This window comes from Indicator indicator, chromosome 8 (genome assembly GCF_027791375.1).
Source record: "Indicator indicator isolate 239-I01 chromosome 8, UM_Iind_1.1, whole genome shotgun sequence".
In the NCBI taxonomy this organism is placed as follows: Eukaryota; Metazoa; Chordata; class Aves; order Piciformes; family Indicatoridae; genus Indicator; species Indicator indicator.
Window position 1 is genome coordinate 10588810 of NC_072017.1, and position 13612 is coordinate 10602421.

Genomic DNA, 13612 nt, shown 5'->3' on the forward strand with positions numbered 1-13612 from the left:
CAGCTAGTTATGATCAACACAGATTGTGGCACTGAATGAGTGTTTTCCAAGCTCTTGTACCACAGTCCATGCACAGTGGTGGCTACTGGAGAGCTTCCAGCACAAACCCTTTTAAGGCAGAACAGGAGCAAAGCAGCAAGGTGCTGCAGCCACTTTCACCATGTCTCAGGAAGGACTGTGCTGGTGGCACTGCCTGCTACTGTCCCTGACTGTTCAGATTCCCCCAGAGTCAGCTCAGAGCCCTCCTCAGCAGTGCAGTGTTATCCTGCTCTCACCTGCTGCACAACAGCAGCAGTGCTGAACTCTGGCAGGGAAAGCGTTACTTGACATCACCTCACAAGGCACCCCTACCCAAGGAAAGAAATCCCACTGATTCCTGGTGATTTAGAGCTCAGCAGACTGGCATCCCACCGGACAGTCTGCAGAAACTGAAGTGTGAAGTCAACACCATTTTCTAACCATGTGGACTACAGCAAGAGATTGTTTGACACTGTCCTTCTGGCTGCTGCCTGCATGAGGTAACCGAAAGGTGCTGACATTTCTAATTCCATGACTACCAAACCATAGGGTTTTCACTTAGAAATCCTTCTGGAAACACAAAAAGCTAACTTTAGGGAATTGTTAAAAGCAGAATTTCTTCAGAGCTTACCTAGTGAGCCGCTTGGGTTGAGGTCGCTCTCCAAATTTCCTGGAAAAAGAAGAAGTTGTTAATTTAAAACACAAGCGTTTAGTCAATTTCACAGTGAACTATTACCCCAATTTAGAATTTGTGCAACTGTATTGGAATTCAGTGTCTTATCTTTGTGACTGCCTAGGTAGGTTACTATTCATGTATCACCCACCTCCTTGCAGCAGCTTTTCCCATGCCAGCAGAGGCTTTTTTGATTTGGAACACAAACTTTCTTTGCTACAGTGGCATTGACTTTGTCTCTGAATCCCAGCTGAGAACGTTTACATCCCACAATGATGAAAGAACCAGGAGTGCTTTGCCATAGCATTGGTCAAAGGTGCCAACAAAACCCAGCTATTATCAGCCTCCAGAAATTTACAGACTCAGCTCTGAAGTGGCAAATCCCAGTGACTGCTCCCCAGGTTCTCAAAAAGCTGCTTTTCCTTTGTAACTCTTAAAAAAAAACCCCATGTTGAAGTATTTTTTCCATGTGCCAGGGACAATCTCTCCCTGGTGGAATGTAGCCAGGCACAACCCAGAAGTGTCCTGCTGTGCACCTGAACAGTTTTAGCCATACAGTGTTTGCTGTGCTGCTTTCAGTGTTCTAAGACTCTTCTTAAGAGAGGGTTTGCTCTTGACACCAGGTTAAGGCTTCCCACAAAAATCTGTATTTACACAAGACATCAAATTTACAGAGGGCAGAAACATCTTTGTTACCAAAAACCCTCTCAAGATTCACCTAAAGGTCAGGTGTATGAGCTGGGACAGCAGTGTCCACCTGCTCACTCTTCTAAGGCAGCAGAACCACAAGCTACAGTGAGGAGAAAGCAAAAACAGAAGAGGAAAAAAAAAAAAAAAACCACCCAGGCTCAACTTAACACCTTTGTAGCTAAAAATAAACTGAGGCATCAGAGTGTGCTGCTGCTGCCAGTGCCCATAAATATCTCTATTACTGGCCCTACTCATGATGGTTTTGGAGAGTCAAAACCCCTCTCCTAATATGGCTCCCCAAGAGTGCTGGAGGCTCCTGAGCACAAGAACTTTCTCATTCAATGACGTGACAAGGAATCCTCCTGTCTGTGCAATGGGTCTGTCCTGAGCTCCACAGCAGCTGGTGGTGGAATGATTTGACCCGTTCCAGCTTCGTGTCAGCAGCTCTAGAGATCCACAAACGCTCAGCTCTTGCCATTTGCATAGCAGAACACAGCAGCACTTGTGAAACAAGGGAACTAAGATTCTTGCTCTAAGATTTGGTTTTTTACATTTTAAATAAGAGAAGACTGAACGAGGCACTTAATGCCATGGTCTAGTTGATTGCTTAGGGCTGGGTGATTGGTTGGACTGGATGATCTGGAGGTCTCTTCCAACCTGGTTGATTCTATGATATGCTGAGCTCTACTAGACACAGGATTTGTATTCTCTGCGGTAGGCATCACTGCACTGCCAGATTTGCAAGGCAGAAAACTCAAACAGCTCTGCAGCTTGGCAGTAGCAAAGTTCTATCCTGAAGCCTTTCAGCCTTCACCTCCTGAGCACAGTCTATGCCTCAGCATGAGTGGGTGTGCATGTCCCACTTTCGTGGTGCTCTCTGTGCAGCTCCTGCTCTCCCCTGAAGATCCTCTGGCAGAGGACTAAGCCTCTGGCTTAGACAGAGGATTACCTTTCAGCAACACTCTACAGACAAAGAGTGACTATAGATCAGCTGCCTGATGTTGAGCAAGCTGCAGTCTGTGCTTCAACTCTTCTGCACATCTCAGTCCACTGTGAGAAAATGAAGAGCTGCCTACTTTGGAGCAAAGTGGCCAGCAGATGGAACCGAGGAGGACACTGGTACACCATCCAAACCACCCCCAGACAAAACCCTGATCTCTCCCCCAGGTGGCACTCCCCCCTGAGCACAGCAGAAACCTTCCCACAGCACACACACTTGCTCTTCCCAAAAGCTTTATTAACCAGGAATCTACAGAACACAGATGCAGCTATTCACAGAAACCAACCCCACCTTCTCCTCAAGTCAAATTCTGCATACACAGCACAGGAAAAAGCACCCAAATCCCCACTCCTCAGGGGCAGAGCTCAAGCTCTGAGCCACTCTGGAGAAGCATAGGGTGCCCAGGGCAAACTGACCATCTGATGCTCACCACAGAACCTTCCATCAATCACAGGCCATCTTCCCCTTGCTGCCTGCACCCTGAATGAAGCCAATGATGCCACTGCAATCAGCTTGTGCACATGGATCAATGCTGTCCTTAGCTGCATGAACCTCCAAAGAGATGACACAGACTACATTTGGGAGATTTTGTATTATTCTTTCAAGCAGACATTAGCAGGAGAGGTAGAATAGAAAAAAAAAATCATTTAAAGTCAGTTTTTTACTGCCTCTATATTAAAGTCAGTTCCTTTTCTGTCAATCATGTCATCTTGGTGGGTGACTGAAGCTTGTGTACCCTAGCCTGGGTACCAATGAACATCACTTGCCTCTACCAACTCACAAACATTTCAAAGAGTCCATAAATGTTCCTCAGGACTCCAAGACTTGACCTACAAACCACTTGGATTGTAAGCATTTCCACAGGGATAACTGTATTTTATAGAAAATCTCTGTGACCTGTACAAGAATGTTACAAATCAGATCAAAGAGGTGGCCAGTATGCACAGAACGCAGGCTGACTGAAAACCAAACCTCCCTAGCTCACAGAAGATAGAATTCAGGAAAGATAAAGAACACAAACACTACTGCATCACAGCATTATTCTGCTGAAAACTGCCTGAGGTTCACTGAAAACATGGTGGGGAAAAGCTGTCTTTGAGTAATAAAAGATGCTACTGATGTCAGTGTGGATGACCAACAGCTTTCATGTTTAGTTGGCAGGAGCAGAGCAACGAATAGAGGTAAAGACCCAGGAGACAGAGGAGCAGAATGGGACAAGGAGACAGTGACTCTCACAGGATCTGGGAAACAGATCTAGGATCTGAAAGAATCATCTTAGATTGAAACAACTGTTCCTTGCTCCACAAATGTTGCTGTAGCTAAGGTGTGGAACATATTGCTAGAGGAGTTTGTTGGGGCCGGAAGCACAAAGAGACTCAGAAATTGAATGCATTTGGCACAGAACTCCTTCAGCTTGTTGAGTATAATGACCTATTTCCTACAACTTATTCTCAGGAAAATCTAAACCATGTTCCACCAGCAGCAAAGAAGCTATCCTGAAGGACAACCTCAGTCTGCATGGACCCTGTGTTTCCTCCCTCGCCCTTCATTGTCCCTGCTGCTGACCAGCATGAGCACCCCAGCATGTGCACTCGTATGAACCAGGTCTATTCCTCCAGGCTGCCAGGCTTTCAGTCACATTGCAGCACTCAAGATACACAATCAATACATGAAAACTACAAAGAGAAAGTATCACATGCACTTTTATTTAATGGTTCACCCAGCTGCTTCTTCCCACATGATGTCTGCATCAACAAGGCACCTGGAGTACAAAACCTATCAGTAACTTCCAGGCAGATGACAACACTCAGAGGCTTTTTTATTGTTCTGATGCTGAGACAGCCCACCTGTACAAGAAATACATCAGCTCTTGTTCTGTACAAAATGACAGCCACTGAACAAGCCCTGACTGCTGCTATTGCAAGCCTCAGTGTCTGACTGGCGTGTTGCAAAGTGAGCTCAGACACTGCAGGGTTACCTGCCAGAGGAAACAGAGAGTGCAATGTTCTTCTTGAATAGGTTCTCCCCGGATTTCACTCTTCTAGAACTCCTTTTGATAGTCAGTGGTTCTATTTCTCTGCTTTACTTACATGAAAACACGCAGATTGATGGGTAACAAAAACATCCAGGAGAGGAAACTAAAGATGTATCATAGCTCTATTCCTAGAGCAAGCTAATTGTATGTATCACTTGAAGTCCTAATTAGAAGCTATCTATCATTACATCTGAGTGCTCACCAAGTACCTTCCCTGGTTTTTATCTCACTCCCCAGGACTTTGCTGTGTGGGCACTCTGGCCATCTACTCAAGCAGTCATTTCAACCCATAGCACCAAACCAGTGCAAACTCTGGTTTATTAGCATCTCCCTCACTCACACCTGGGTTTTATAGTGCAGTCTGTACCACCACTCCTTGCTCCTGCAGCAACTTAGACTTGTTCCAATCGTTCTTTTCCCAGTCTTGCATTCTCCAGCAGCTAGTTTGTAGTCTATAATTTCATGTTTTGTCTTCTGACACTTTGCACAAATCAATCTCACTTCCCCATTCTGCAGTGTAGGCACAACTTCTGTGCCACATCATGTCCCAAACCATTCTCCTTTTCAAGGCTGTCCTTTTCATTGAGCTAGTCCCAGTTTGCCATTCAAACTGTTATTCAAACTCCTCCGCCCCATTCACAGAGTAGGAAGTGAACTTTCTCTCTTTACCTCTTCCCTGCCCCTCTAGTAACTATGGTAATGCACAAGTGCACTGACATTCATCTCACCAGCACACCAGATAATCCTGCTCAGACTTTTAACATTCTCAGGTGAGGAAAAAACAGGACACAAGCTCTAGGTTAAGTTTCAGATGTTTTCAGAAAACACCAGAATGCTAAATCCTGTCTGGAATTCCTAGCTCAGATACAATAGACAACAGTTTTCTGTGGCTGCAGGAGCACGAATTTTCACTCTTGCCAACATCCACAAAGGAGCACAACAAAAATCTATCACTTATATGCATCTCCTAAAAGAACCACATTTTGCTTTCTGCTATACACTCTTACTGTCTAGAGATAACTGTTTGGGCTGATTTTCTTTTATTTTTTTTTTCAGTGGTTCTATGTGTCAAGTCAACTTTGGAAGAAAAAATAAATACATTGAAGTTAACCAAGGCACTTTTGCCAACTTGCAGGAACAAAATCCCTAATTAAAAAAAAATTAAAAGTTTACTAAAAAAAAATTTAAAATCCCGTGTTGTTCCATGATGAGTTCTGATAGAAAATCTGTGGTCACTAAGCTGCTCCAGCATCCTCCTGTCTGGAATATGAACTGTCAATGTTCCCAGTGCTGGCCCCCAGCCAAGGACATCCTTTCTGCAGCCCCTGAGAAAGTGCATTCACCTTTCTTCACCCAGCACAGCATCCAGATCCAGGCAAGCTTCAGCAGTCAACCCTAAGAATCCTGTCTTTACTTGGCCACAGACAGACACAGCTCTTGGCACTTAGCAGGAATCCCATGGACCTTTCTGTAAATACCACTCTCCAGAGAGACAAAACCAAAAGGGAATTGTCCGGTTTGCATACAGTAAGAACAGCAGCTGAGCGGAAAGGAAGCAACACTGGAAAGGCCACCATGGGGACAGCAGGAGAGTGAGGAGGGAAAAGGGAAGACAGGAGTGGCAAACAGAGGCTTGCTAGGTGAGACAAATGGGAGTGTGATAGGAGGTGAGGCAGCAGAAAAGCCTGAGGCAAGGCAAGATAGCCACATTCCACTCCAGTCTAGTAAAAGTACACTACAAGTACTGCTTTCTCTGCTGACTCTTTTGATGACAGACATTTTCATGGTGTCTTAAAAATTTCAAAACTGAAAATAAAAGCAAGATACTTGCCTTTCCCTGCAGAGTCCAAAGCCAGAGCAGATATCCATGTGCGGAGATCTCTTTATTTTTTTGTCACTTCCCACAAGCGTGAAGAGCTCCATGTGGGTGCAGGGGGCTAAGCCCTTAGGCAGTTAAGCACCACACAGTTGCTCGCCCTGCTGCCATTGGGCAAGTGGAAAGCTTAAGTAAAAGGCAAGAAAACTTGCAGGGAGAGATAAAAATTGTTTACCAAGCCAAGGAGAAGTGGCAGAAGAGCCCAACCAAACAAGCCATCGCTGCCCATCTCCCATGGGCAGGCCGGTGGCCAGCCAGCGCCCAAGCAAAGCTGGGTAACCCCTCTAAAGCTCCTCCTCCCAACTTCATTGCTGGGTACAGGACACAGCAGGGAACAACTTTGTGTTTAGTTCAGGTTACCTTCCTGGCTGTGTCCCCTCCAGCATCACACCCCGGCTCACTTGGAGGGGACAGAGCAAGAAGCAGAAGGCCTTGAGGCTGTGCAAACACAGTCAGTAGGAGCTGGGGCACTGCTGTGTTATCAGCACTGTTTTGGTCACAGCACACAGCACTATTCCAGCTGTTATTGAGAATATTAACCCCATGCCAGCCAGCCCTAGCTCAAGCAGAATGCTCCAGAAAAAGAGGTGCTTTTGGAAGCAAGTGCCTGATGTCAAGAGGCACAGCGTGCCTGCTACTGGTAACATCCACTGCCCAGTGATCCACTCACAATTCACTTCCAACTGCACTCACACACTCCTTGGTGCTTCTGACTGATCTAGCAAGGGGCTAGCACTGCTCTGAACAGCAAGATCCATCCTTTATTAGCTCAGTTACAAGACAGCAGCTCTCAGCATGCGCTGCAGAACTCTTTACTGAGCTACGAGAGAGGATTGCAATGCCTCAGCATGGCTTCTGGAAACCATCCCCAGCCAAGGGCTCAGGACACATCCCTGGAAGGATGCTGTCCCCTAACTGCTCAGTGTCATTGTACCAGCTCCTCAGCACCATCAGAAATGACATCTGGCAACCACTAATCCAGCCAGGGTAAGACCCAAAGGCTGGCTGAGTGGCAAGTGCCACCTGCCTCCAACAAAGCTGTCAAGCACCTGGGGGTTTGAGACAAACACAGTGCGCTCCACACAGGATTACTGGGGATAGAGATGATTAACAGCACTAAATTAAAGGCAGAATGGAGTGACTAAAGAAGTTTTTACTTCCCCAGAGGAGGTCTGAGGGAAACAATGCTTGAAACAGGAGGAGTCCAATGAAAAGAATTTCAGATTTTTATATGGTCTCTAGAGAAGCTTCAGAATACTCCACACAAGTCAGAAAGAAAGAACATGAGAAGTTCCAACCTCTGCTCTCCAACAAGATGAAGTGACAATGAAGTTTGGTGAGAGGCTGAAGATACATCCCAACATTTCCAATAGCTACCAGACAGCTGGTATCCCCAAAGCCATTAAGTGTGGCAGGATGGGGAGGAAGCAATACTGTATTTCAGCTACTGCAGGGTTATGGCAGTTGTGAGCGCAACACCTGAAATCTCTGAGCTTTGCCTCACCCCTGCTCTACAAACACAGACAATGGGCAGATTGAGCCTTCTCCTAGAGCTCCTATACAAACATGAAAGCTGTGACAGGATGGGAAGAGTTTGGGGTTGGACAAAAGCCTTTTGAAGGAGGAAATTAAAAAGACAAGCTATTGAAAGGTATTTTTTATTATTCTCTCTCAATTTAAAACAAGTGCTATGAAAAGTTAGAAAGCCTTTCAGATGGGCACAGGCTGGCCCTGGTCAGAAGAGGGTCTACTGCTTCTACCACAGGAAACAAAAGCTCTGCTCAAAGCCTTCATCTCCAGCTGCTCTGTGATCAGCTATCACAAACCTATTCCCATGGTGTGCTACATGCTCACCAGTGTGTGACCTCACTGGATCTGACCATGGTATTTAAGATCCAGAAAAGTGAAATCCTAGGCTTTCTAGTTCTAGATTTAATCTGTGAGGATGACTATAAGCATTATCAGAGACATCTTCTGAGACAAGCTGACAGAGAGATTCAATAACATGCTGGGACTCTGCTTTCTCTCTCCCTTCTCTATCCTCTGACCATTTCCAGCTTTATTTTGGTCACCACAGACAAACCAGCAAGGAGATGGATCAGCACTGGGGGAAGTTCAGACTCATGGCTTAACCAGGCTGAAAACTCTCAAAGGCGGCACACATACACCAGAGCCATGATGTGCAGGGCAGGCTGGATTGCTGTCGGGAGCTGCTCCCTAACTTGCCACTTGCTACAGACCCTTCAGACAGCTTAAGCTGTTCATTGCAGCCTGCAGGGCGAGGCCCAGCTACTCCCCTCAGCCGTGTTTGGGTTTGGCAGAGTTCTGCACCTAGAACATGTTAAAGCAACAGCCAAAGCAAAGCTGCAACCACAGGCGTTGTCTGTTCATGTGAGCATCTCCTCCTGGGCACAGAGGCAAACACTGGCAGCACTTTTGTGCACTCACCTACACAGCTACATTCTTTTACAAACACCTTAGAACACAACTGCCAAGGGAACAGATAGATCCTCTATCACTAACAAACACCATCCCACCTGCTGCTTTCAGACACAAAGAGGATTCCTACACAGTAAAAAAAAAAAAAAAAGGCCATTTCTGATCCAGCATGAGCTGGCAGATACAAAAGCCCACAACACTTCATACAGTGTTTCTGCTATGATTGGTCTATAGAAGATGCATTCAATGTAGATGTCGATTCCCACCAGTAAACACTGGTTCCCCGCTGGAGATAAAAGATGTATTTAAGTGCACCTTCTTCAATGGGATTCCTTTAGTTTTTAAACAAAGTGAAAGCAAGGCACTATTATGACTTGCCAATGGCAAAAATCCACAGCTCTAGAAAGTGATTTTCTATAGATTTAACACCTAAAGGACAAAATTTCTAAACGATTAATACGAAAGACACAAAACTGGATATATTCATTCAGTTAAGACAGAAGCAAACATGAGCAATTAATAATAAATGGAACATTTAATATTTATCTTTTCCATGGATGAGGACATTGAATAGATGAACCATATGAATGGCTAAAATTAAGATCTCCACAAGGAAAAATTTCTCTTCTCCAAAACAAAATGGGCTCAGTATCTACAGGTCTGATCATTATAGGAAACAGTTATACCACCATCAACATCCACTGCTAAATAAAGCCCAAAGTAAAAGGGAAAAACTAAACTAAACAAGCTGATATTGTCGGATGAAAGGATGGGTGAAGAAGCACTCTTCACTCAGCAGCTCTGCACTACACAGCCTATGACTGCAGATCATCTTCACTCTCCACAATGATCTGACCACCTCTCTCCATGTCCCACACCTGTTTCCTTTACCATCTGTTGTGCCTCAATGCCTTACAGCCTGCACTGTGTTCCTAACCACTATGCTTTATCTACACAGCTCCTTAGCAAAAGGAGCTTTTACATTCTCACACTGCTCGTGCTTTAAAACGTGGTACAGTTTGCTGCTATTTAATTTCACTTATCAGGAGCAGAAGTGGTTGCTGTGCCACTTTCTCAATGAAGACACTCTTGTGGCCATTCTCAGCTCCATGCCAGGTACAGAACGCACTGCAGACTGCACAGACCCATTACTGTCTGAGGTATCTGAGGAGTGCTCTTTGAGGATCTTTTGTTTGCACATTTGGGTTTGGGATTTTTTTTTTGTGTCTTTTTGTTTGGCTGGTTTTGTGGAGTTTTGTTGCTGTTCTGAACATCCTCAGCTTTCTGCAGTCTGACATACACAACTAAACACACAGATAAATGATAAGTTCCAGAGGCTCCTCTGTAGCTTCACACACCAGAGGCACAGGGACTGATAGAGCAATGACACCCATCTGCCCTGTGGCTCCCTCCAAGTGCCCTGTGCTGGTAGATCCTCTGGAGTTGAGGAAGCCAGCCAAGTAAGCTTCCAGATCACCATCATGCCCCAGACTGGCTCATGCCTCAGCATAAGCACAGGCATCAGAGGTTTGCTCTCATTGCCACCTGCCAGCAGCACCCAGGCCCTGGCTCTCACTGGAGCATCCCTGTAGTCACTATTGCCATAGAGCCTCTAGCCTGCAGACCAGGAGTTGAACCACAAACTAACTAATTTCTAAAAAAACAATCCAGTTTTCATCCCCACATGTAGGGTACCAAGAGCCCAACCCAGCCAGTCTGCTTTGCCACACTACTGACCCGACATACCCTGCTTCTGAGCCAGCAGCAGCAGATAACATTAATTAAAGCCTCACCAATCAAGACTGTCTAAGGGATATGAACAATGCCAGCATTTCTTCTACTCCCCAAGTCCTTTCATCCTCTGTAAAGAGCAAATGATGGGTGGTCCAACTGCACTGTGGCTCTTTGGAAGTAGGGGGCACAGCAGCCCCTGCAGTAACAAAACCAGAAAGTTTCTGATGGATACACAAAACATTCCCTCAGAGAAAACAAAAGCAGACCCACCTGCTGCAGGGTGACTGCCACCAGCCATGCACTACCACATCTCTGTACTGCATGCTCCCGTTCTGCTCCAGCCTGCGCTCAGAGAATGCAGGTCCTGCAGCACAGGGAGCATGTTAAGTGTTGGGAGACCTAAGTCTTCTGCTGCCCAGCACTGTGTACACTTCTGGCAGGGTACCAAACAACGCTGACACCAACACAATGAAAAGGCTCCTTCAGCTCGTCACGCCCTCGCACTGGAAGTCACTGCCTCAGTCAGAAATTCCCTTCTCCCTTTGCTGACCCACTTTCATCCTCCCACCTTGCTCTCTTCATTGTCCTCACTGCTTTCCAATCCCCATAAAAACAAAATCACAGCAGCACAACTGAAATTTAAGTACAGCTTGCACTCTCAACTGGGCTCAATTCTAAACAAATTCACTTCTTTATAGCATGCTGCCTACAAGGGGAACAATGCTCTCTCCAGTAGAGCACTGTACTTGTACACAAGTCTGAAAATCAAAGGCCTGGGCCAAAAAGGACATCGTTTTAATTGAACCAGAACTCATACAATTCTGCCATATGAAGTAAGGCCAGAAAGTCAGTGATGACAGCTTATTTAAGAACCAGAAAGTGCCTAAGCACATGGCTGGAGATGTTTTCCCTGCTTTTGCTCTGTGCTGGAGGTACCTACTGCAAGAAGCTACAGCAGCCCAAAGACCTCAAGCATACTAAACTCAGGTATTACTCAGATGAACTCAAACATTACCAACTTCAAGGATGCCACAATGGTGTACAACAACAGAAACATATCAAAACCAAAGTATTAAGACCCCTTTATATCTACAATTAGTTCTTTTTGATTGACCTCCTGATAAGGCTGGCTCAAATGTTCAGTGTAAACTGCAGAGCTGCACACATTTACCTTAGCAACCAAATGAGCTCTCAGCTTGATAAAGCAGCATGATAAATCAGAAGCTCAGCCCCTACCACATAGCAGAACGTGGCTCAGCTACTGTCACTGCACAGGGAATGTTCAGTATAAGGGTCACTAGTTTTACCTCCATCTACTCACACCAAAACAGAGAAACTGTCAGGAAAAGGGAGGACAACTCCACAGTTCACAAACTGGCTACTCAAATAGTAAGAACAGTATGAAGTATGCTACCATACCTAACATCACATCCACAGCCTTCAGTGAGAGCCACTTTGCTCAGTGTGCAGTTGGCAGCATTCTTCTTGTCCATCTAAGCACAGCAAACGTTCCCTAGAACTCACCCTGCACAGGGATTGCAATGTTAACCTGCCTGTTACTTGCCAAGGAGGTGGCTCCATGTCCCCTAATAAACCAGAAATTAAGTGCCAGTGAGCCTCTAAAAGCCAAGCAGCTCCTTTTCCTTTAGAAAATTGAATTTCTCAGTGTAGTATGAAGAGATCTCCTGAGTAATAAAGTTGAGCTTCTTACAGTTACCAGCTGTCCATTGCTGCTAACAAGGTTTAGCCTCCAGAAGGATTTTTTTCTTAAATGCATGAAGAATCAATTTTAATAAACCTGCTGTAACCTCTTGATAGAAGTCATAAATTTGACATGAGACTTTAGACCACACTCCTGCCAATGTAGGAACCCTCCACTAGACTATGGCAGCCTTGCTCTCAGTTGTAGCATCCAGAGAACAGCTTCCCCTCTGTAAATGAACCATCCATCCTTTGCCATGCCAAAGGTGCATAAAACAAACACAAAAACTTCAGGTTCCTGGTTTTCTTTGAATTGCCACTGTTCTCTGTAATGCCCAAAATACAAAACAGAAGCAGAAACTGTGAATGGTTTTGCAAGGAAGTGGTCAGAAGCCACCTTGAACTTGCAAAGAAGAAAGCCTCAAGCAGCCAGCCTAACCTCATTGACCAGCAAGGCAAATACCTGCTTCTGTTGAACCCTTCAAAGAGATAACAGTTTCCTGCCAGGGACAGTCACTGCTCAGCTCCACACCTCTAACCACTGCCCCGCTGCAGTGATAGGTCACTCAGTCTCCATGTACCCACACAAGCACAGCAGCTCCATTGCTACAGCCACTGCTTCCCCTCAGCAGACAAACAAGGCACTAATCTGTCCCTAAGGGGCTTACTGTCCTGGTCAAGCTCCTCAGTCAGCTTCTCCATGCCACCTGCAGGGCTCAGATGCTCAGAGGGAGCCAGCAGCCCATCAGTCTGTCACACCACTGACACACTGGGAAGGAGCTGACAGTGGTTCTGGTTGCAGAAAGCTGTTCGGTCGCCTCAGCAAATTCAGCTTTAGCTGAAGCCAAGAAAGATGACACAGGAGGAGCAGCTCAGCTTGTTTGCACTGACATTCTAGCGAGCCTGGAACTCTCCTGGGAAAGAGCTACATGTAAGAAAATAAAACACACAAGAATCCTGTTAAGGAAAAGGACTTGCAAAATACAAGTCTTCAACATCATTAGGAGCTCCTACCAGCAGTCCTGAGTCAAAGTTGAGCTTAGGAGAGCTGTAAGACTCTCACTCCAAATGCAGATAAAACCTAATGCAAGCTGGCAGCTTAGCACACAAACATCTCTCAGGTTTAAGCAGAGCAGCTCTGACAAGCCTTGATGTGACAGTGCAGTCACCGCAGTCCCAAACACCTTTACCACCTCTCTGCTGGGTCAGGGTGAGCAGAGTCTCTGTGTCACAGCTGGACTGTGTCTGCCCAGACAGCTGAGCTGATGTGCCACCACTCAGTGCAGGTCCTGCTGCCAGCTTCCCCCGAGCACCCACCTGCCTCTACAAACCCAGCTCCAGCACCTCTCAGTCCCTTCCACAGAGGCCCAAACCAGGAATCTGGGATAAAAATTGTCTTTGGGGGAGGAGAGAATGAAAGGACAAGAGAAAAGCCAGCCTTCTTGG